The sequence below is a fragment of the Mustela erminea genome, chromosome 5 (assembly GCF_009829155.1).
Source record: "Mustela erminea isolate mMusErm1 chromosome 5, mMusErm1.Pri, whole genome shotgun sequence".
In the NCBI taxonomy this organism is placed as follows: domain Eukaryota; kingdom Metazoa; phylum Chordata; class Mammalia; order Carnivora; family Mustelidae; genus Mustela; species Mustela erminea.
In genome coordinates, this window is record NC_045618.1 from 77013950 (window position 1) to 77037157 (window position 23208).

A 23208-nucleotide genomic window follows, 5' to 3' on the forward strand; every position below is an offset into this window, starting at 1 on the left:
TTGAGAATGCAGGCAAGGGCGGATGAGTGAGCAAGAGAGGATGTCTGGGCTGGCGCTCATAGTGCTCAGGTGTGTATGACTCATTTTCTTTGTATCCCAGTGGTACACAGTTCTGACTCTCACCTTCCTTTACTTACTGAAGGGCATAGAAGGAAAACAAGTGGCAAGTGGCTGCATTTAAGTTCTGATAAGAGGGCACAGATGCTGTTTGGTAATGGAAAATTTAGCCAGGCTGTGTATGTATTGAGCTACCTCTTCCACAGTCTCAGACTATTTCCTTTACGATAATGAGCATCTATGTGATCTTAAACATACCACAGATCACAAATGGGATCTTTTAATATGTAAATCTCTCTAAAAGCAAAAATAGTACTTGAGTTGTTTACAATGATAAAGACTTGCTTTAAACAGGAGAAGAAAATTGCTTTCATCTTGATTTGTTAACTGTGATCAATTGGTAGAAGTGTTTGGAGTCCTGTGTTGAGAAGAATATTGAAGCAACCTCAGGGCTCAATGGAAAAAAAAAAAAAAAAAAAAAACATGATAAATTACATAAAAGGGAATAGAAGCATTTGTACTACATGCTTTCTCTATACCATTCATACATATTCTAACTATAATTCATTGCTGTTTGAAAAGAAAAGAAAATCCTCTAATAGCTGAGAGAGGGCTAGTTCAGATCAACTCATAGGTGCTTTCTTATTTCAAAATGGAGGATTTACTGGATATACCAAAGCAGCTTACCTGGATAAATGTGACCAGCCTGTCCTAACTATACTATACAGTTCAAACAGATTAGGGAATACCTAGTATTTAGAATATTATGTACTATTCTTTTTGATTCTGTTCTCATATCTCTCTGGATTTGATGCTGCATAGCTTGGGTTATAACTCAGGCTAAAACCGCTTGACTATGGGCCAGTCCCTCAATTTCTCTGAGCTCTGGTTTCTTCCTCTGAAGGCTGATGGAAAAAACACACGAGAAAAAGATATGTCAATAATGTCACAGTAGGAGTCACCGGACATGAAGAGCTTCAAAGGACTTGTAAAATGGGAAAGGGGAAAATAAGAATAGAATTCACATGAGTATATATCGTAGATAACTGAATAAATGGCAGTTATATTTGAATCCTACTAGTCTCCTTATAAAATAGATATACTTCAATGTTAAAATATATGGGAAGGCAAACAATTAGTTGCAGAATGGATACAGAATATTTAAAAAGAATATGGGCATTTATGTGTGAGCTAAGTGCCTCTAATGATGGGAACAGACTCACATAAATATTACTCTTTAATATTTTAAGTAAATATGTGATTCTCTGGATCACACAGACTTGATATGGTATATCTTCTCTTTCAATGTGTAGTGACATAGCTTCTCCTCTAGTTCATAGTCAACAGAACATGTCTGTATGTACATGTACGTGACAGGATAAATTGGCAGTGACTGGGGTAAAGTGAAAGATCATCTGCAAAGCAGACAACTAGGAAGGCCAGGGCAATGGATGTGGTTAAGTTTATTCAAACAAACTAAGACAAAATGCAAATGATGAAAACTTCAAAATGGGTGTTTTTCAAATAGGTAATAGGTACTTTAAGATAACTGAAACCTAACTGTGGTTGGGAGAGGTTGGTAGAGTCATCTGGTCGAGCATAAGCACGGTAATTTTCCACACACTGTTCCTGCTGGTGGATCATCTCAGATGTCCTGGGCTTTGACCCCTGGGCAATGTCTCCTCCTGGTACATGACTTTTCTCACTTCCATAAAAGAGTTTGAAGGACAATCCTTTTCACCACTTACCAACTTGTGATCTAGGGCAAGTACCTTAAACTCTCTGTACCTCACATCCTTCATTCATAAAATGAAAATAATGATCATATATTATAGTACAGTCACATTCTGGTGAGGTTTGAGTGAAATACATGTAAAACTAAAAAAATCTGTGGCGCAAAAATGTTAGCTACTGTATTCATGTTAACACCACCATTAATTTCAACCTGAACACCTCCATTGATGAACATTTGACTCATCTTGTACAGATGGTAGAAAACCAGTGGTGGGGAACTTCCCTGTCCTATTGTACAATAGGGTAGAATTGTACAAGTAAGGATATTAGAAGTCACCATTTCTTCTAACAAGAAAAAACCTGGACAGACTGAAACATCAACTTTTCTTGGATCCATAGGAGAGGTCAAGACACAGGCCCAAAGATTGAAGAGGCAGATAGGCAAATACAGGTTGTCATGGAGCAGAGACTCATCACAGAAACTGTAGCAAGAACCAGGGGCTGAAGTAGGAAAATCTGGACTGTAATTGACAAATTGCTGGAAGCTTAGTGTGGATAATTCAGAGTTTAAAACTGCAGGGTGACCTGTCATTAATGTACCCCTACAGTTTTGTATTTTACCACTAGAACCTTGACTAGGTTCCCACAGTAAATATCAGAGAAAATTTCTCTCCTGCTCCCAGCAGAGTGGGGGGAAAAGGAACGATTTTACAATAGGCTAGAAGAGTCTGTTCTTTCTTAAAAAGCCTGCCCTTAGGGAAACTAGTTAACTGGCCCTAATTTTCATGGGTTTTACCAGAGTCTCATTGATCTGGGGGAGGAGAAACATTCAACTCCAGGTACCTCTATTCATCCTGCCCCACCTAAGTGGGGAGGGGGAAAAAAAAAAAAAACAACTAAAAAACCCTTGCAAAATTCATAGTCCAGAGGTATAGTTTCCCAAAAGGAACTGTGGGAAGAATTGCTGTCTCTTTAATGGTAGAACAGCAAAGTGGCCAAATGTCCTAGCTATTATATTCTTCCACACACTTAAAGTAAAAGAAAAAAAAAAAGCAAAAATTAGTAAATTTATTACATCTCAACCTATGAATACACTTCTGTTTAAACCCACAATTATATGGTCAATGAATCTTTGACAAAGAAGGAAAGAATATCCATGAGAAAAAGACAGTATCTTCAACAAACAGTGTTGAGAAAACTTGCAGCAACATGCAAAAGGATGAAACTGGACCACTTGCTCTCACCATACACAAAAATAAACTCAAAATGGATTATTAAAGACCCAAATGTGAGACCTGAAACCATAAAAATCCTAGAAGAGACGCACAGGCAATAATCTCTCTGACATTGGCTGAAGCAACATTTTCCTAGATATGTCTCCTGAGACAAGGCAAATAAAAGTAAAAATAAACTATTGGGACTAAATCAAAATAAAAGGCTTCTGCACAGTGAAATAAACAATCAATAAAACTAAAAGGCAACCTACTGAATGGGGTAAGATATTATACAACTCAACACCCCGAAAATGGATAACCTAATTAAACAATGGACAGAAGAAATGAACAGACATTTTTATCCAGAGAAGACATACAGATGTCTAATAGATACATGAAAAGGTGCTCAACATCACTCATCCTCAGAAGATATTACCTCAGACCTCTCAGAGTGGCTAAAATAAAAAAACACAAGCAACAACAAGTGTGGGTGAAGATGTGGAGAAAAAGGAATCCTTGTGCACTGTTGGTTGGAATGTAAATTGGTACACCCACTGTGGAAAACAGTATGGAGGTTCCTCAAAAAATTAAAAGTAGAACTACACTGTGGTCCAGGAATTTTACTACTGGGTATTTTCCCAAAAAATACAAAAACACTAACTGAAACAGATACATGCACTCTTGTGTTTGTTGCAGTATTATTTACAATAACCAAATTTTGGAAGCCCCCGTGTGTCCATCAACAGATGAATGGATAAAGAAAATGTAGAATAGGAATATTATTCAGCCAAAGGAAAGAATGAAATCTTGCCATTTGCAACAACATGGATAGAGCTAGAGGGCATTATGCTAAGCACAATAAGTCAGTTAGAGAAAGACAAATATCATATCATCACACTCATATGTGGAATTGAAGCAATAAAATAAATGAGCAAGGGAAAACAAGAGTGAGAGAGGCAAACCAAGAAACAGACTCTTAACTATAGAGAACAAACTGATGGTTACCAGAGGAGAGGTGTGTTGGGGGGGATGGAAGGAATAGGGGATGGGGATTAAAGAGTATACTTTTCATGATGAAAAAAAAAATAAAATGGAAATAAAAGAATGCACATCTGTTGAATATTTGTGTCATGAAATGAGAAATGTGAAAAATAACTTTACTGCATATAAAAATGCCATGGTTGCCTCAAAAAAAAGCATGGATATAGTTTTTGTTTGAGTTGCAAGCTGAACTAGCCACCTTTTTCACGGAATACTTTTTTTTTTTTTTACATTTCAAAGAATGTCTGACAGACACTATGGTTACCAGACTTATATATTTCGTACTCATTTTTCTAAAATGAACAAAGTGAGTTTGTTTCTTTAAGGAAAACAACCTACAGCATTTGTTACAGGCTATGGAGTCCATGCTTTTATGTAATAATTACAATTGTGGAAAGATTTTGTCTGCCCTCATGAACTTGGCAGGTTCCCAAAACACTGAGACTTTCCTGATGAGGCTAGTGGTGAAATTAACAAGTGTAATACTATTGTTCAATGTTGTATAATAAAAATGTATCAACATTTGGAAAGTCTGTGTAATGAAAAAATAAGATTTCACAAATAATAAATGCTATGCATGGGTATAAGGTGCACACAAAGTATAAGATAGATTAGATTAATGAAGTTTAAGGTAACAGAATACAAAAGGTTCATCAACGTGGTTTCAGATTCCCCATTATAACTAACCTAATAAACAGCCACTTGTTGTATTTCAGTGTAGCATCAAAGAGCAGTATCCACAAATATATGAAAGGTTATCTAAATACTCTTCTCGTGTCCAATTACATGTTTATTTGAGGCCAAATTTTCTTCATATGTTTTAACAAAAGCAACATATTGCATCAAATTGAATGAAGATGTGTTGTGAGAATTCAAAGGTCTTCTGTTAAGTTAGACACTGGAATGCACAGAAATGCAAATAAAGGTCAATCTTCTCAACCTTTTTGTTTTGGAAAATACTGATTTTCAAATTAATTCATTAATTGAACTCATTAATTGAATATATCTTATATTGAGTATGATTGTTATTTTATATGAGTAAGTAAATATCTTTAAATATTTCTCATTATTCATTTCTAATTCAGTAAATAGTGATAGATATAACTCACATGGACAGAAGTGCTTTGGTGCCCTCAATGATTTTTAAAAATAAAAAGGGCTTCTGGGAGAAAGAAATTTGGAAAGCATTAGCTATACTTTAGGTTAATACTTCTCAAAATATATTCTTCAGCAAAATTTTTCATAAACATCTCATTTTCTTTTTTTTTTTTTTTAGATTTTATTTATGTATTTGATAGAGATATAGCAAGAGAGGGAACACAAACAGGAGGAGTGGGAGAGAGAGAAGCAGGCTTCCCTAAGCAGGGAGCCCAGTGCAGGACTCAATCCCAGGACTCTGGGATCATGACCTAAGCTGAGGGCAGACGCTTAACAACTGAGCCACCCAGGCACCTCTCGATTTTTTTTTAAAAATTTAAATTATCCAACCCAGGATTCACTAGATCAGAATCACTAGATGGGGCCAGTAAATCTGAATATCAAATAATGTCTGCCGATGCATCTTATGTATAACAAAGTATGCTATCTTGTAGTATCAACAGGAGAATCTCCATACTTTTAAGACACAGCAATTGATTTAACAATAATCTCAGCTCACTGTAAGTACTCTTCTCTCAACCTCTCTACTTTGTAAACTCACTTCTTTCACATAGGTAAACGGTAAATTTTATTTTATCACAGCTGGTATGCAACAGTCTGCTCTCAAAAGCTGGATTTTAATCTTTTCTTCTTCACTCAGTGTATACCCTCACTGTGCCTACATATAATATCCCTGCATCTATGAATACTCCCAGAAGTGATGTAGCCTGGGACAAAAAAGGGGAAGACCTAGGAGGAACTGGTAACCAGGTCTTTAGGGTGATTATTTTCTTTGGAATATGCTGGCCAAATTATTGATACTGCTCTGGGTGGATGAATTTGGTTATGTAGAGTGAAAATAACTAGATTTTTCTTTTCTGTGAAAATATTTTTTATTGTGATGAAAATACAGAAAACAACATTTACTATTTTAACCATTTTCAAGCGTACAGTTGCATCAAAGTGATAGGTATGAAGACTTCCCTCCAAAGGGAAATGCACAGTTAAATCCTTTTTAGAAGTGAAGAATTCAATAAAATCTCTTATTTCCCATACTAAGTACTAAACTTAAAGCTCCAGACTTTCAATTGTCCAGAAGCATTATGGATTATATGTTTCAATATATTAGTCCATTATGTATTTTATTATTTTTGGCTAGGGAGGACCGTATTGTGTCCCTAGGCAAGTCCTAGAACTTTAGTTATAAATCCAGATTTAAAATGGATCTCAAAAGCAAACTAATTTATCTACCCATCTGACAGTTGGATCTAGCCATGAGAACTCACCAACCACAGAGGCAGCATATTTCCTCTTTAGACTTCCCAGTTCAATAAATAAATAAATAAATAAATAAATAAAGTTATAGTACACGAAAATCTTACCTCCATAACTTCAAAACATCAGCCTTAATTTCACCTCTGAAGATATAATGAAGAGAACTGCCATGTTTTCCCTCGGTCTTTCTCCAGGCTCAATATCACTAGCTCTGTCAGACGTTCATCATGGAATAGCATTTAATGCCTTTAGCATTCTCCTCACATCTCTGAAATAAACTTTAGTTTGTCTGAGTCTCTTTCCCAGGAGATTCTGTATCAAGAGGTATAAATGACTCTTAAGATCAGAGAGGTGAGCTTATAAGAAGATGTCTGACCAGCTAGATTACAGCCAAATAGCACTTTCTTCATTCAGAATACCATGATTATATGAAAGCAACCTGAGGCTTTGTGTGTTCTTTTATCAGACACAATACATGGCAAGCTCATATTAGTGTTATTATTATAAAAATCTATAAAAACAATATTCACATCTTTCCCAAGCTGTTCTTTCACAGCTGTTGCTAATTTTTTTTCTTTAAATCTAAGTTCAGGCACTTGCATTTCTATTAAATTTTGTTGGCTTTAGCTATTGTCCCAAGATGTTAGTATCTTTTTGGAATCTGATTCTACTGCACAATATATTTTCCATTTCTTATAGCATATATCATTTGCAAAATAGATAATTATGCATTTGATATTCTTATCCAAGCAACTGACAAAATCTGTCAGCAGGACAGGGCAACTGAAATGGAATTCTTTTATACTTCATTGAAATCGTCTTCCAAATTGATGGAGATTATGGCAATCTACATACCTAAGATTCAATCAGATTTTGTTTCTCCATTTTATCTGTAAAATATTATGGACACTTTTATCAAATGCCTTGATCAGGCTAGTTGATATTTCTGGGGTTTATTTGTCCCCAGCAATTTAATAGAAATTTAAAATATATCACCTTTCAGGAGCTGGGTAAGTATTTATGAAATAAGGTCAACTGGATGCTTTAAGTTTCTTGGAGGAAAATGGGATATATACCTATGATTATTAAGAATAACAAAATAATTTACTTGGGAGAATCTTAGTCCTTCTGTAACCATTCTCCTCTACTGGGTAAATGACTACCTAAGACAAGGAGACTAAGCTAATACAACTCTGAAACTCCCATTGTGATGAGCAGATTTTGAACTTGAGGGGTTTTTTTTGTTTTGGTTTTTGTGGGTTTTTTTTTTTTTTTTTGAGATAAAGAACATTTCTTTTTTGTAAAAAAAAGAAAAGACAATGAGGAGCAACTCTTCATTATTTTCTTATTCGTCCTTCACTTATCCTTTATGCACACTTAGATCAATTGTTGCTAGTACGTTTTCTTGGAAGGAGAAACAAACAAACAAACAAACAAACAGAAAAGACCTGATTTTCAGGCTCAAGTGACTCATCTAGTTATAAAGACTGGGAGAGCAGGCCTTATAGCCGAGAGCTTGACAGATCCTTTAACTACTGGAGTGTGCTCTGGATTTGAAGGCCGAAGTTCTTACGTTTTTCCTGGTCCACTTAACTGCATCATCTAAACTTGATAAAAATGACCTTACAATGGCAGTCATTTTCTTGAAAATATTAGGATGTGCTGGAAAGCTACTGAGAATAGAAGGAAGCGAGCACTTAATGGGCTGGACGATTACAAAGACTATGCATTGGTTGAGGGGGGAGTGCTCTGCTGTACAGAATCTGAATCAATTATAAACAAACTCCCTCCTTCCAGGTCTAGGAGCCCAGAAACCCCTTCACACCAGACTAAGGATGCCAGGAAAAATCAATAAGCTATTGAATTGAGTTCTCTGGGGGAGAACACAGTGTATTTTGTAATTTCAAAATAGCTCTTTTATTAGAGAGCTGAAGAGGGCATAGCAGACATTACATTTCTATGAAATATAAGCCAGGCAACATTCAGATCTGTTTTAAAATTAATAGAGCTTCAATCTTTTTTATTTTGTCAATAGACTGAGTTGTGATGCCTGCTAACTCTGTCTTCATTCTGATTTAGTAAGCATTTATTAAGAACAGTTTTATATTTCTCTAACTGCATCACCAAAGCCTCTCTCTTTCCCCTGGACATTAAATTAAGTATAAAATGAATTGCAGCAAAGCTAAATAAATAGATCCTTAATTTTCCCAAGCAACATACATATATATATAAAAATAAACGTTATGGTGTTGGGCTTTGGGACTAGAGAAAAGGTGGTTTGTGTGTAGGTTTAGTTATCAAAATCCACAGCATATAGGCTGACAGCTTTTGAAATACATAAACTGTTTCTCTCTCTCTCCTGTTTCCATAGCAACAGAGTGCACAAAGCCTTAGTTTTTGCACATAGAGAGAAAAAAAATTGGGAATGGAGTCTGGAATTGTCTGGAACAAAAGAAAAATGTAGCAAATGGAAAATTAAGCATCTCTAGTCCTTCAGAGCCTCATACTTGCTCATGGTCCCTTGATGTTATTATTCACAATATGCGTTGAAATGCAGTGTTGAGGTAGCTTTGAAGAGTTTGGTAGGGACCTGAGAGCTGAGAGCACCTCTGCCTCACTCCTGCAAGCCAGGAGCCTGCTCCGATAACTCATTGCCACCTGTGCCTTGGATGTTTCATTATGACACCCTCCTTCACGACATTCTCATGGGAGTTGTGTTGATCAGCTTTTGTCTCCTAACCAGATTTCAGGTGGAATGTTAAGATCTCTCCATTTTCTGTGTTCTCCCTCAGTTCATTAACTTGAAAAGGCCAGCAACAAGGCACTAAATTCAACTAATAATAGAAGGATGTGACATATCTTTTAAGGAAGAGCGTCACAAGCAAGGCATGGAGACCAACAGAGCAAACAAACCCTAAGGGGTACCTTACGTAGGTTGGAAGGTCTGCATCAGCCTTGAATGGGTACATCTCATTTATTGCCACAGATCTGTGTGCTTGTTCCATGGTTTCCTTCAAAGGGGTTCATTGCCATTTCTCTGAGTTTACCTTAGATTTTACCTCCCACAGAATGATGATCTTGGCTAGATGCATATATGTAAAATAAAACCAATACAATAAATATTTAATCAAACTTCCTTCCTTCAGGTATAAGAAAAAAGTCCAATAAGGAATACTAGTTTTCTTTAATAAAAAATGGAGCATTTTTTTTTACTTTATAATAAAAGAAATGAAACTTAAAGAACCTGTTATAAATGGAAATGAGCATTGCCCAATTCCTAATATTTCCTTTTGGCCTGGGGCCCTGAAAGTGTTGTACTTCACTCATATACCCTGTACCAACTAGCTGATAGTTACTTTAGTAATGACAAATATGTATCATAGTCTTCCATGCTACCCCACTTTAATGACCAAAAACATCTATTGGTACCTGTCCAGTCGCAGACAAGTTCTGAATGGTACAGCAAGGTCCTCAAGATGAGGTATTTGAATTGTTTTTACTTAATTACTCCTGGAGCAAGAAGTGAATTGCTAGTCCTTCCTGGAAAAAAAAAATGCATATAACACTGCAATCAGGAAATTTAATGGATGCTACCGTGGCTCTTGGCACTCTGTACAGCGTTCTCATAGGGATTTTTCTAAATGGAGAACATGTCCTAAATATATAATGACATGATGAACTGGATTAGCTCAGATGAAGTCATTACTGTCTATTTGTAAATAATAAACCTTTTAAAGAAGCATATGAATGAAAACATATTTAACCAATAGACAACAATGGCTCCTAAGGGGCTTTTTGGTTTGATTGGGAAAATAAATAAAACATGCTTTTTAAAATTGCCAAAACATATATTGACCTGCTAGACCACAAGGAAAGTTACTAGGTTCAGAAAACTTATATTTAAAAACAAACAAAGAAAAAAATAAACCTGAATACAAATCCTCTTTAAGCAGCAGCTCTTGGGAAAGGAGCTTTAGAAGTCTGCAAATTTTATAATCCTGAAAACATGTTATCTTTTGACTTGCTGAATGGATATTTTTGCTAGAGATGGGCATAATCTATAGCAGTCTGTCCTCAAACAGTCAATGTTCTTCTCTGGCACTTCTTGCTGTTTCTCTTGCCATAAGTTAACATGAGCCGACAAAGAACTCCTACCCTCCCCCCAACCTCTCACTTTTCAATTCTTGAAATAATGTTTTATCTCCGGTACTGAAAGAAAGACCAAAGGACCCCTCCTTGTGAGTTGATGTTGTCCCTACACCCAGCTACACACCTGGCCCTCCTTCTTTGAAGCATTTAGAAGAGGTGAGACTCAGAGTTCACAGGCTTGGTTTTTTTGGAGTCTCTCAGACTAAACGTGGTCCTGTGGCACTATCTATTAACCTGACGGTAGGCTGTCGTGAACTTGCTCCTGCGAGGATGAGGTTAAGTCTAAAATTCTAGTGACTTTCATTCCAGACCCCACCTTGTCATGTCATGGCTGACTCTGGGTACAGCCTTCTCATTTCTGGCTATATGAATATCATCTCTTCTTGTTAGCCATCCTACAATGTTTAAACACCTTCTCCGTTTCTTTAGCTCTCACATCATACCTTCTAAAATCTTGTCTGACTTTTCTTTGTATTCTTTAGTGATTTTAAAATTGCTCATCTGCACAGACCCATATTATTCTTTTATTGTCATGATGTGCTCACTCCATTCTTCTTTTCCCATTCTTTTTAACCTCTCTCACATCCTCAGGAAAGTGGCTAGAAATTACTTGTGCTGAAAATCCAGAAGGTAATACTGCACTGTGGGCTCATTTGCATGCAAGTCGGTGGAGAAATCTGAAAACTGTGTTATGTTTCTCTCTGATTTTCACCACTGGATATCTCATTCTCCTATAGACTTCCCTTGGTATTTTCTCTTTCTTTCTTTATTCCTATTTCAGTACGTTCTCGTAAAGCAGTCCTTGAGCCTCCTGAAAAATTTAGCTGCTCCTAAAAGTCCCTCACACTTACTTCTTACTAAGTCGTACTAAGATTCACTAATGTAGTTCTTGTGCTTCTGAATCTGCTTTTCATGGAATGTTTTCATGGAGGCTAATGTTTGTGTGTGTGTGTTTTTCCAGTGGTTTTTCAATGCTTTATGATGTGTGTAGACATAGATTTCTTTGGATTTATACTGATTGATGTTTGTTGGGCTCTCCTGAAATTCAGATTTATATATATAACCAAACGTGTGAAGTTTTCAGTTATTATCTATTCAAATATTTTTTAAGCACTGTACTCCTTCTCTAAGATTCTAATGACACAAATGTTGGGCCTTTTATATTGTCCCAGAGATCCTAAGTCTTGGCTTATATTTTTTAAATCTTTTTTTCTCTGTGTTGTTAAGACAGGAGAATACCTATTAATCATTCAAGCTCACTCAAGTTGAGATTTAAGTTTATTTTTAATTTGTTGTTGAGCTCATCCAGTGAGATTTTATTGTATTTTCAGTTCTATGACTTCCATTTGACTCTTCTATACATCTCCTACTTCTTTGAAAAAGAAAAGCTTTGTTTTTCTATTCATTTCAAGAATGTTTGTCATTGTTTATTGAAACATTTGTATAATAACTAATTCAAAGTGTTTGTCAGATAATTCTAACATCTGTGTCTTCTTGGCATTGACATTGTTTGTTTTTTTCCCATTAGAGTTAAGGTTTTCCTTGTTTCTACATATCTTGAATAATCATATTGGATAGTGTCCTGGACATTTTGAATATTATGAGACTCTGGCCCTGTTTAAATTTTATGGAAAACACTAATATTTTTGTTTTAGTGGGTAATATGGTTAGGTTCAGTCTCTAGGTTCCAACCATTTTCACTTCAGTGGGCCATGGTTCCCATGGCAGCTCAGTGTTCAAAGCCTTTGCAGTGTTATTCAGATTTGTCCTGCCTGTGTACCACTGTGGGTAGTGATCTATCTGTGGGTTCAGTTTTCAAACTCTTTGTTATACTGATTGGATCCATACTTGTACAACTTTAATGAACCCAGGTGTTCATCAACAACTTTATGGAATAGCTTTCTTGAGGTTCTCCTTCTCTGCCATCTCTCTGTGACTCTCCTGTTCCCTAGGGCTCCCCTTTCTGGTCCTCTAGGCAGAAACCTGACTGAACGGGGAGCCAAAAGACAGAAGACAGAGAGCACCAAAAAGCAATAAAAGTTCATCTCAATTTTCAGGATCACAACTCTTGTCAACTGGAGAGGGAGGTTCCTTCCTTTCTTTTGGTTTCTGTGGCCTTCCCTTACATTACAGACGAGGTGGAATGTGCTTATTTCTCCATCATTTTGTGGGCATGGGGAATCCCCAAACAGCAAGACCACAGAACTCTATAGAGTTCTGTATAAAGTTCCATATGGAGTTCTGTATAGCATATGAAGTTCAGAACTGTATAGAGTTACACTTTCCCCTCTCTGTGCATTTGAATCTCAGATGTATTATGTCTATCTACATCCTCACATTGAGTTCTAACCTCATATTTTCAATCACCTGATGAATATTTCTATCTGGGCACCTGTTTCCTTCACATACAACACATAGAATACAGATCTGGCATCTTCCCTAAAACAGCTCTTCCTAACTTCACTGTTTTGGTCTGGAGCATGATCAGTTGGCTTCTGTTCACAAAACTGTAAATTAGCTTTGATTTATATTCCCTCAATTTGCAAATATAACTAGTCTTCAGCTACTATCAATTCTTTTTTTGGCCTTTTTAAAAGTTTGCTTGTTTATTTCCATCCTCTCAATATTAGTCTAAGCCCTTAATATCTCAACTCAAGATAATAGTGATAGACATTATTACTAATATTACTACTACTTCTGTTGCTCACTACCACCACCACCACCACCACCACCACCACCACCACCACCACCATCATTCATTGGATTTCTATTACAAATCTTTTCAACAGACCCTGGGTATATGCCCTAATCACAGTCCTAAAAAGTAGGATTTGATGTTCTCAAGTCACAGACAGGTAAACTGTTATTTCATGCCTGACTAAGTGGAGAGTGAGAGCTAAAACTCAACCCAAGTTACACTCAATATGTACCCCCCCATATCATATTGCAAAAAACCCATTCAGAGACCTGGAGGAAGCTTCTTTCTTTGAACAAAGGTACTGTCTGCTTCTTAAAACAGTGTAGTATGCTCATGGCCTCCACCAGCCCAATGGGGTTCCTTTTCTAATTCACGAAAAGTTATATTTAGCTGGTAGTAGATTAAATTTAAGAAAGGAAAGGAAGAACTTCAGGGCAATAAAAGTAGTACAGTTATAGAGATAGGTTTGGAATTCTGGTCTCTCTGTCTCTTGTATGAACTCCCTAGACCCAGTTTCCCATAAAACTTACTGGAACATCAGCATAAGAATAATCTTCCTAAATTATGGCTTTAATTGTGTACTTTGCTGCTTAAAGACCTTCATGACTTCCCATGACCTATAAGATGAAGAGAGAATACTTGGCCTAAAACTTGATTTGATGTCATCAAAACTGTCTCACTTTTTTTCCTAGCCTGTCCAGGGTTATAATCCAAAAAGAAGAATCCAAATTTCCCAGATGTGGCATGATTTTGTTTGTTTGCTGCCTTTGATTTTATTATTTTCTGTATCAGAAAGTCTTCTCCCTCCATTCTTGTATACTCCAGCTGTCCCACTCATTCTTCAGCCTACTTTTACTACAATCATCCCATCATTGCCTCACCAGAAGTGATGCTCTCTGGTCATCTAGTAAATTTTGTGTATGTGCATTTCTTTTATGGTTACATCATTGCAATCACACTACAGTATCTACGACTATATGGTATTAGCTCATTCTTGGGAGATCCAAATTAAGGTTGCATCCATATTCATCATTGAATCACTATCATGCCCAGGAGAGTATCAGATATATAGAGATGTCAATAAATTTCTCTTGAACAGTATGCTTTATTAAAACTAAACTAGAATTTCAGAAAGTGGAGCAAAGGTAGTACAAGGGCCCTGAAAATGCCACCTTGTGAATTTTAAAGAACAGTAGTTGAACCGCATTTTTTCATAAGTTGTTGTAGACTTAATAAAACCCCAGAACTAGGCATTATTTTATGATGTTGTTTTTTTCAATTGTGAGAATGGGAATAGGTAGACAGGTTCCTAGAAGTGATACTGCTAAGGTCAAAAATATTAATATATATTTAAAGCATTTGACATTCTACTATATACTAAGGCTCTTCTGTTTCACAAAATTTGCTCTGAAGTACCGCTGCTTTGTGTTTACTGTTGAATTAAAAATGTAAAAGTGCAAGTGTTCTGACTCCATGTTCCATGATACTGATATGGTTTATTTAATTAGGAGTACCCGATTTTTTGCCATTTAAGATCATGCAAAGGTTATTATGATACTAATTCTGTAATAAACATTTTGATATATATACTATGTTTTTAAGATTTATTTATTTATTAGAAAGAAAGAGAGAATATGCACCCAAGTGCGGGGAGAGGCAGAGGGAGAGGGAGAGAGAGAGAGAGAATCCTCAAGCAGACTCCCTGCTGAGTGCGGATCCCAAGGTGGGGCTCAATCCCAGGACCTTGAGATCATGACCTGAGCTGAAATCAAGTCAGACACTTAACTGACTGAGCCACACAGGAGCCCATATATAAACTATTTTTTGAACCACACCTTTTTTAATTTCCTAAGGTAGTTTCCTAGAAGTGAAGTTACTAAGTCTAACAAACACTTTCTGAAAGCCCTTAACACATACTTCCAAAATGCTCTGTAGAAACTGAGTATCAATTTCTACTCTCCCTAGCAGGATATCATAGTGCCTGTTGCATTGCCCCTTCCCCATCACTAAGCATTGTACTGAAGAAAAAACCTTTCCAGTATAACAAGTTTATTAATCCTGTTATTCAGTTACATCTAAAAATGAGGATGAAGTCTCTTTCAAACACTCATTGCCCATGTTTTTCCTAAACTTTGATCCTCTGATATTAATAAATGGTAGACAAAACCCATTTTTTTTTTCTGACAGTAGATTTTGGTTCTCATAGACCAGTTAGAAGAGGCCCTTTAATAATATATTAATAACTAACATTAATAGAAGTGAGGGTTCCTGGAGGTGAGGGGGTGGGAGGGATGGAATGGCTGGGGGATGGACACTGGAGAGGGTCTGTGCTATGGTGAGTGCTGTGAATTGTGTAAGATTGATGAATCACAGACCTGTACCTCTGAAACAAATAATACATTCTATGTTAACAAAAAAAGAACAATAACTAATGTTAATCATATTGCACTTTGTAAGTTATGAAACACTTCAATGGATTATATAATTTGATTTTTCAACAATTCTAGGAACAGCCAAAGTAAGACAATTCTCATCTATAGGCAAGGGCACTCAAAAAAATTTGTTTGGGTTGTTAAGTTATAGAGCCACATCAGGGCATTTGTACCTACCTAAAAGTACACATCTTGGACATAGACTCAAATCCAGATCTTATGACCTTAGGCTAGCATCCTTCTTTTAGGCTATGGCAACACCTGTCCTCAACCCCAGGGGAGCAGCATGGGCATCACCTGGGAGCTTTTCAGAGCTGTAACCTCTCTGGCCCAGGAGCTGTCTATGCACACTGGTGTCTGGGAAATGGTGTGTCAGGCCATGCTGAGAGCACCTCTGCAGTCAACTGTGGAAAAACAGACGGTATTTGTATGTAAGAGCAACAAGGAGGAAGTAAAATTAAGTCTGAACATTTTTCAAACAATTTATAAAATAGTGATGGAACATTAAAGGAATAACATTTTTGTCTTAATTGTTTTAAAGAAGAAAATTTTAGAGTAAAAAGACTTCCATAGTGCCTACTAAGTAGATTTTTTTCTCCAGAAAAACATAGGCATTAATCAAGAGCTATGCCTACACTTTGAAATGTTGGTAAGTCTGTATGAAATATTTTTCTTCCCACGCATAGGAATTACTAGTGGATATTTCCTTCAAAATGCAAAGGTAACTTTGCTAGGCTCACACGGTAAGCTCCACCTGACCCTAAAGACATACACAGAACACCTGCAACCTGCTCTCTCCAGTTTCACCACCAGTAATACAGACTTTGGCTTAATGATTTACCAGTTATTAATAAAAGCAATCCTAGGGGGAGGACATATTGCATCTTATCAGTCAAGAAAGGAGGAGTTCTATTTGAGAACCTGCTATGAAGTGTTTGAGTGATGTTGAACAATTCAGCTAACATGTCAGGTTCCCTTTCCTTATGATAAATAGTAGTGGGTAGATGAAGTTATAATAAGGGCATTTCTGAACCCAATAGGCTGTTATTTTTTCTTCTAAAAAAAGTGAGCATCCAAGATGACTGGGACTGTGATGGAAGAGATGAAGTAGCCAGTGGGGAAAAGAAATAGAAATGCAAGGCATGGATGAAAAAGATAAATTTTGTTTGAGTTATAATTTTGCCTAGAACCAGACCTCAGTTATAGGCAATAGGTTATAATTTGTCATCACGCAGGGCACTAAACTTGATTGTGAAGCTTGTCACTATTACAGATGGTCATTTTCGGAGTCTTACTTTAATGTCCATTTGATGTTTCTCCAAATATAGAAATTAGTGGGTACTCGCATTTCATACAGAAATGTTGCATTTTGTTGTTGTTGTTGTTCTTGATAGACATTATTTGATTAAATGTGTTCTTTCTAGCACTCAGCCAGAGTGCTTCATATTCTTGCATTCTGTGCCTACGAATCTAACTAACATGTCTCAAGAGGCCTGAGCACAGGAATTTCTTGTCAGTAAAACAATGCCTCATGCGATTCTGGTAGATTTATAGCTGCACAGTCCCCTGGTCAAATTTGGCTTATTGCTCTGAATCCATTTTTGTAATAATGATGCTGGTAATGCCACAATATATTATTTTAATAGGATAACATATTGAACTCTAATTTCTAAGGAATAAATATGTTATTCAGCCTTGGCATCAACTAGTATATTAGGCCCAAAAGAAGTGGAAACTAAAAAGATGTCTCACTAGGATTATGTGGAAAAGTAGATAAGAGATGGTTGGATTATTACGTATTTGTAATATTTACATTGAATAACTGCTCACTTTTCATTTTTGATTTCCGTAGTATTAGAGTCATTGGCTTTAGAATTTATGTTCAGCAAACCGTAATGGATCAGAACAGGAGTGAGAATAACTATGGGATCTAACATGCTGGATAAACCTTCTCTGTGTTTAGAAAACTTCCTCTTTAGAGTAAACAGATGTGTAATATGTGCCAAGAACTATAGTCATGAGATGCACAAATGTTCTGACAACTCTCCTTGTAAACTTTGTCTAGTAAACCTTTCTAGGCAAAATTCATCCGAACAAAAACTATTGTCAAATACTCTGATAGGTCTTAGACTTTATCTCTTTTATGGGATGAGTCTGCAAAGCTAGAATGAAGAGGGGTTGTGTATGTGTGTGCAAGTTGGGTGTGTTATCATTTCTAATTATAATTTGAGTAAAATGCCATCAAGCAAATGGTACTCCCTGGCTAATCATCATATTTTTGAAAGGGCATTGCCTTTGAAAAGGTATTTGAACTTACTCTGTCTTTGATATGATTAAAATGTGTAGAATACAGCATGCCCTTCATATGATTTTACTCCATCTAAAGTTATATTCTACTTATTAAAATCCATGAGTGCAAACCTCTGTATTCACAATGTTTTTAAAATTTTAGAAATCAAAGAAAATTTAAAGAACAACAACTGTCTTACCAAATATTGCTCTCAATCTTTGTATAACTCAGACATGATCTTTTCTCCATTTGAGATGCCTTTAATAACAACAAAAACAAGTTAACACAAAATGAAATCTTACAAAAAGAGAAATTGGTATAGCCTCTATTTTCATGTTTCTTCAGATGAAAAAGTTGTAAATTTATTGATGGTTTTTTCTCTCTGTAGATATAGAAATTTTGCCAAGAATGAGGAAATATGTTACAGAGCTTGTGACGTATCTTTGTCTTCTTTTAATTGTTTAGAGAAACACCATTATATTCACCCAGAAAGGAAAATTAAATCAACTAAACTCAGTAAATACAAGGTTATCTCAGTAAATATAATTCAGTAAAAATTCAGTAAATATTCGGTTCAGTAAAATGCGTGGGTATCATTCCCCCATGTCCTTGGGGGTATTTTCAGGCCCCTACTTTAGAGTACCTTTCTTCTATCTCTGCTCTGTGTCCTTCCCTCCTTGCCCAGCCATTATTCTCAATTAGCAGTAGCTATGGGCAGTCATTATCTATCGAACCCATTTAGAAACTTGGCCACAGACTTCATCAACTCCAACCTTTCAAGGATACTGAATTGGCTGGCAAGAAGCACGGCCTTTGCATAAACAATCCAGGTTTGCTCCCGAGTATCACATTTTCAGTTCTAACCAATTTTCTTCTTTTCTCTGGGACTGAGCACCTGATTAGAGCTGTTCTTTTTGCTAATTCAGCTCTCTGGATAATAAATATTTTATCTTATCAATAAACATGAATTTCTGTGATCCAAAGATATTTAGATCCTTAATTAGATAGTACATCTAAATTGGTTAATCAGAGTGTTTTCTGGCAGTTTCTGAGTCAAAGTTACACTTCATCTCTGGTTAGCCTTTGTAAGATTCAAGCTGAACAACTTAAAATTCTTAGTTCAAGCTACTTACAATCTGTGTTAATCAAAATGCTGTAATTAAATTGGGCATGGACTTATTCTGTAACCTTACCCACTTTGCATTTAAGTTGTCTCTACATGAATGTTTGACACTAGTACAGTCTTTAAATATTAATGCATAGGGAAAAAAAAAAGAAGATGAAAGGAACAGTTGGAGCCAAGAGAAAGTAAAAGATAGCAAGGGGCAATTGTAATAAAAAAACATAAGAAAGTTCAGAGAATACGCAAAGAAAAAATAAACTTGTCAGAGCAGTTAGTTACCAGCATAAAGTCGCACAAATTATGCACAATTGAAAGCTCTAAGGAGTGAGTAGCCATAACAAGCTTTTGTGCAATGAAGATTAGAATCTCTGTGAAACAGTTCCCTGTGTGTTTTTTCCCCTCTGCTTTTGAATTTTACTTGGAAATGGTTGCAAAGCTACAACAGGTTAAAAACGAAACAAAGCAAAACAAATGGAAAAAAAAAAACCATATATTTTTCCCCCATTTGTGAACAGGAGAACAAAACACACCTGAAATTCTGGCTTTGTACCTCTAACATCAGACTCCCTGTGATTCTGGTATAAAACAGTATAGGACCAAACAACATCACAAAATAATGTGTATTTGTGCTCCACACACAATGGAAGACTTCTTTGCATAATCTGCGGAAGTTTCAAGTGGGTGGGTGGACTGCCAAATACTTTGGCTTTTCCTGTGACAGAGGAAGAAGGAGAGCGTATGAAACCAAATGCATAGCTGGAGTCTCTCCTTGCACCAGATAGAGAAGTCGTATTTGTTGAGACACTGCACTGTTGAGATTTGAGAAGAGAGTATGCCCTCAATTTCACTGCACTATGCTAGTGTTCATTCAGCTGATGAAGTCCTCAACTCAAAGGGCAACATCCACTTTGTTCTAAGTTCCTGCTGGAATGGAAAAGCTGACAAGGGAAAACTTACACAAAGGATATTGTGCTGTTAAAGTTTGTTCAAAGCCACACTTGTCAGATCTCTTTGAAATGAAATTGAAAAGGAAAAACCAATTTTCTTTGAGGACAAAGTTCATCTCATTTGGTGTGCTGCACCTGTCTAATTTTCTTCTCCGAGAAAGAAATCTTGACTACGAAAATTTGAAAAAATAGTTTATACCAGTACAGGTATGTATCATAAGGTTTAATTCAGACGAGTGTTACATTCTGAGAAAATAAATATAAGTGAATTACTGCCTGTTTGAAGCTGTGATAAATACCTAGGTTGGCTGAAATTATTAGACACGTTATTCTGTCTCCAAAATGTCTCTGAAGGGCAACAGTCTGAACTATCTGGAAATGAGAGCTCTCTAATGTTTTCCTTTGTTAGTGATGTGTAGATGCACGGTATGATGCAAAGTACATTATCAAACTGAAAACCAAGACAGATCCCTCAAAGGTGTTCAGGTAAATATCTCACATGCTTCCAAATTTGGGGGGGAGAAAAAAGCAACATCTATTTTTAGGGTAGCATGTTTATGAATATTAAAATTCACAATTGATCTTTTAAATGCCGCCAAATAAGTCTGTACCAACAGCAAACAAGAAGACTTTTCCCGTTTGAAGTTAATAATTTCCTATACCTAGAAATGTTATGTGTTTGTAGATCGACACAAAATAAAATACAGAATAAAGTGACTCTGTCATTTAAACTGGAAAGAAATATAGCTATGACCTCAGAGAAGGACTTAGGTTCAAGATAGAAAAATGTTATTTTAGTCAAGGGAGGGTGGGGCAGGAGGGAAGAAAAACACACCTATAGAGAGTAATCCTTTCCCATCTCGTCTCCTATTGGTCTTTGTCTCTTCTTTTTCTGTCAGCTTTGCTTATTCAATATGACCAATGTGATAGGCTACATGTTTAAAAAATAAATCCCATATATTGAAAATAAATGTATGATTAAAAATGAAGGAGAATTTGAAAGTGGGAAGGAAAGGAAAATTATGTCTTATCTGTTAGATCATGGGAAACAGATGATGTTGGCTATTGCCAAATCCTACTCAGAAATTTGTATTCCCTAGCTTCCTTCTTTGTGAATGTTTTCCATTTGGAGCTACATTGCCGATGCCTTTTTATTTGCTCTGTGTCCAAATGTGGATCCAGCTGGATTCCTGTGATTTTGTTTTTATTCTGTTTGTATCTCTCTAGAAGACTGTTACACATATCCACACCCTTTATGTAAAATTTAATACCTTTTAAATACGGTGTTCAACATGACCTTGAAAAACAAAGACCCGCCAGTGAAACTTTTGGACAGGAGCTACCTTCCTTTCCTAATCAAAACTCAAACAAACAATGTCCTGATAATCAAAGGAGAATCTTCTTAGAGTAGAAATTATTCAATTAAATGAAAAGCAAGCTTACTGATTTTAGTTCCTCTTTTGTTTAATTCTTATTTCCTATGTGCACCGTCTGTTATAGAGTAAATGTGTTTCAGTTTAGTGAAAACATCTTCAGAAATTTACCATTCCTCTTATGGCTTAAAAGTTGCATGTTATTTGTATTCAGTATTTGTCAGAAGCATAATTTATCATGTGCTTGTGTATGAATTAATCCTGCGTGGTATTGCCTTCAAAATCCACGAGTCAAAAGGGAGCGTCTTCTGGAGAACTGCATCTTTACTTCACACAAGATGGACTTCCCTCAGTGCCTACTCATACGCTCAATAAATATTTGCTGAATGAATGAAGGTGTGTGGATTTCTCTCTTGCCCTTGAACCTCACTCCTTTGGTTTTCCCTCTCTGATGCCCAGGGCACTAAAGTCATGTCATAGGAAAGAGTGTTATTTCCTCCACAGTTCACCTACTAATTAGATACTTCTCTTCCTGGCCCATCTTCCCCCAGGGATTGTGTAATGAACCACATGCTCTTCCTAGACTCTAATCCTTCCCCTATTCTGGGATACTGTCAATAGTCTAGGTGCTTGCTTCACTAATGAGTTTTTTCTTTGTAGTTTTTACATCTTTTTAGTGGGCATTAAAGGATTTCCAGCAGAAAGTGAACCAGTAGAAGCCGCACTGTATTTCATGTTTTCTATGATGGAGCCGGTCACCACTATGTCTGCATCCTATCCTCTTCCTCCTGTGAAAGCTTATGACATGGAATCAAAGCATAGGCCCACATTTATTGCATACAGCATCAAAACATTGGTACAAAGGCCATTCTCCTGCCAAAACTCCTGTATGCAACCACTCCTTCAACAGATATTCCTAGCCCCTACTGGGGGTTTAATACAGTTCTATGAGAACCACAAAGAGGAATAAACAAAATAGCCCCTACCTTTAAAAGCAAACAGGATTTTGTGTTTTCTAGAGGACTTCCACATTAATTATCTCATCTGATTTCCTACAACAGCCAGGAGAGGGAAGGAGGATAATTATTACTATACACATTTTCCAAATGAGAAACCGTAGCCTGGAAATTGAAGTCACCCTACTGGTTATGCCAGGACCTCAATAAAACACCTAGGGGTTTGATTATACCATTTAATAACTCTCTCTTTCTACATCATAGAGAACCAAGCATTTTCAGTGGTGAATTGCCTCTCAGGCTGCACAAGAATATTTATTCCAAATTTTCCTTCCTTTTAGAATGTAAGGCAGGCCAATAATTAAAAGTACTTTGGACCTAAATGGAACCATTCAGTTCCCAAGGCTTGCAGTTTCTAAACTGGCCATGCTTCAAAGCACAATGTATTACTTGAGGATCAGCAATAACAATTCTCAAGGCTGTGGAGTTCGGAAGACAGCTCTGGAGTTCAGAAGACAGCTGTGGAGTTCGGAAGACAGCTCTGATACACATTCCCTCCTTTGCTTTCCCACTTCCATTGTCCCAGCCCAGGTCATTAGCTGCTTGCTTCAATAACCTTTTACGTCGATGGTCTGTCTTTCAGTCTCCCCTCCCACACACCTATCCATTTGCATTCTGTTGCCAGGTAAATCTTCCTAGAGTACAATTATGTTCCAGTAATCAAGCTTCTCAGAGACATAGATGGCTACTATGTTTATGGCTTCTATGACTGAATTAAGTCC

General features: G+C 36.5%; 1 long non-coding RNA gene across 1 annotated transcript in view; it reads right to left on the minus strand.

Annotated features, from left to right (window-relative positions):
• Positions 1-22715: 22715 nt before the first annotated feature.
• Positions 22716-23208, minus strand: part of LOC116591219 — a 43543-nt gene continuing 43050 nt past the window's right edge. The window contains exon 3 of the long non-coding RNA XR_004285880.1: positions 22716-22965. This is a non-coding gene — a long non-coding RNA (uncharacterized LOC116591219). The remainder of the gene's footprint in view (positions 22966-23208) is intronic.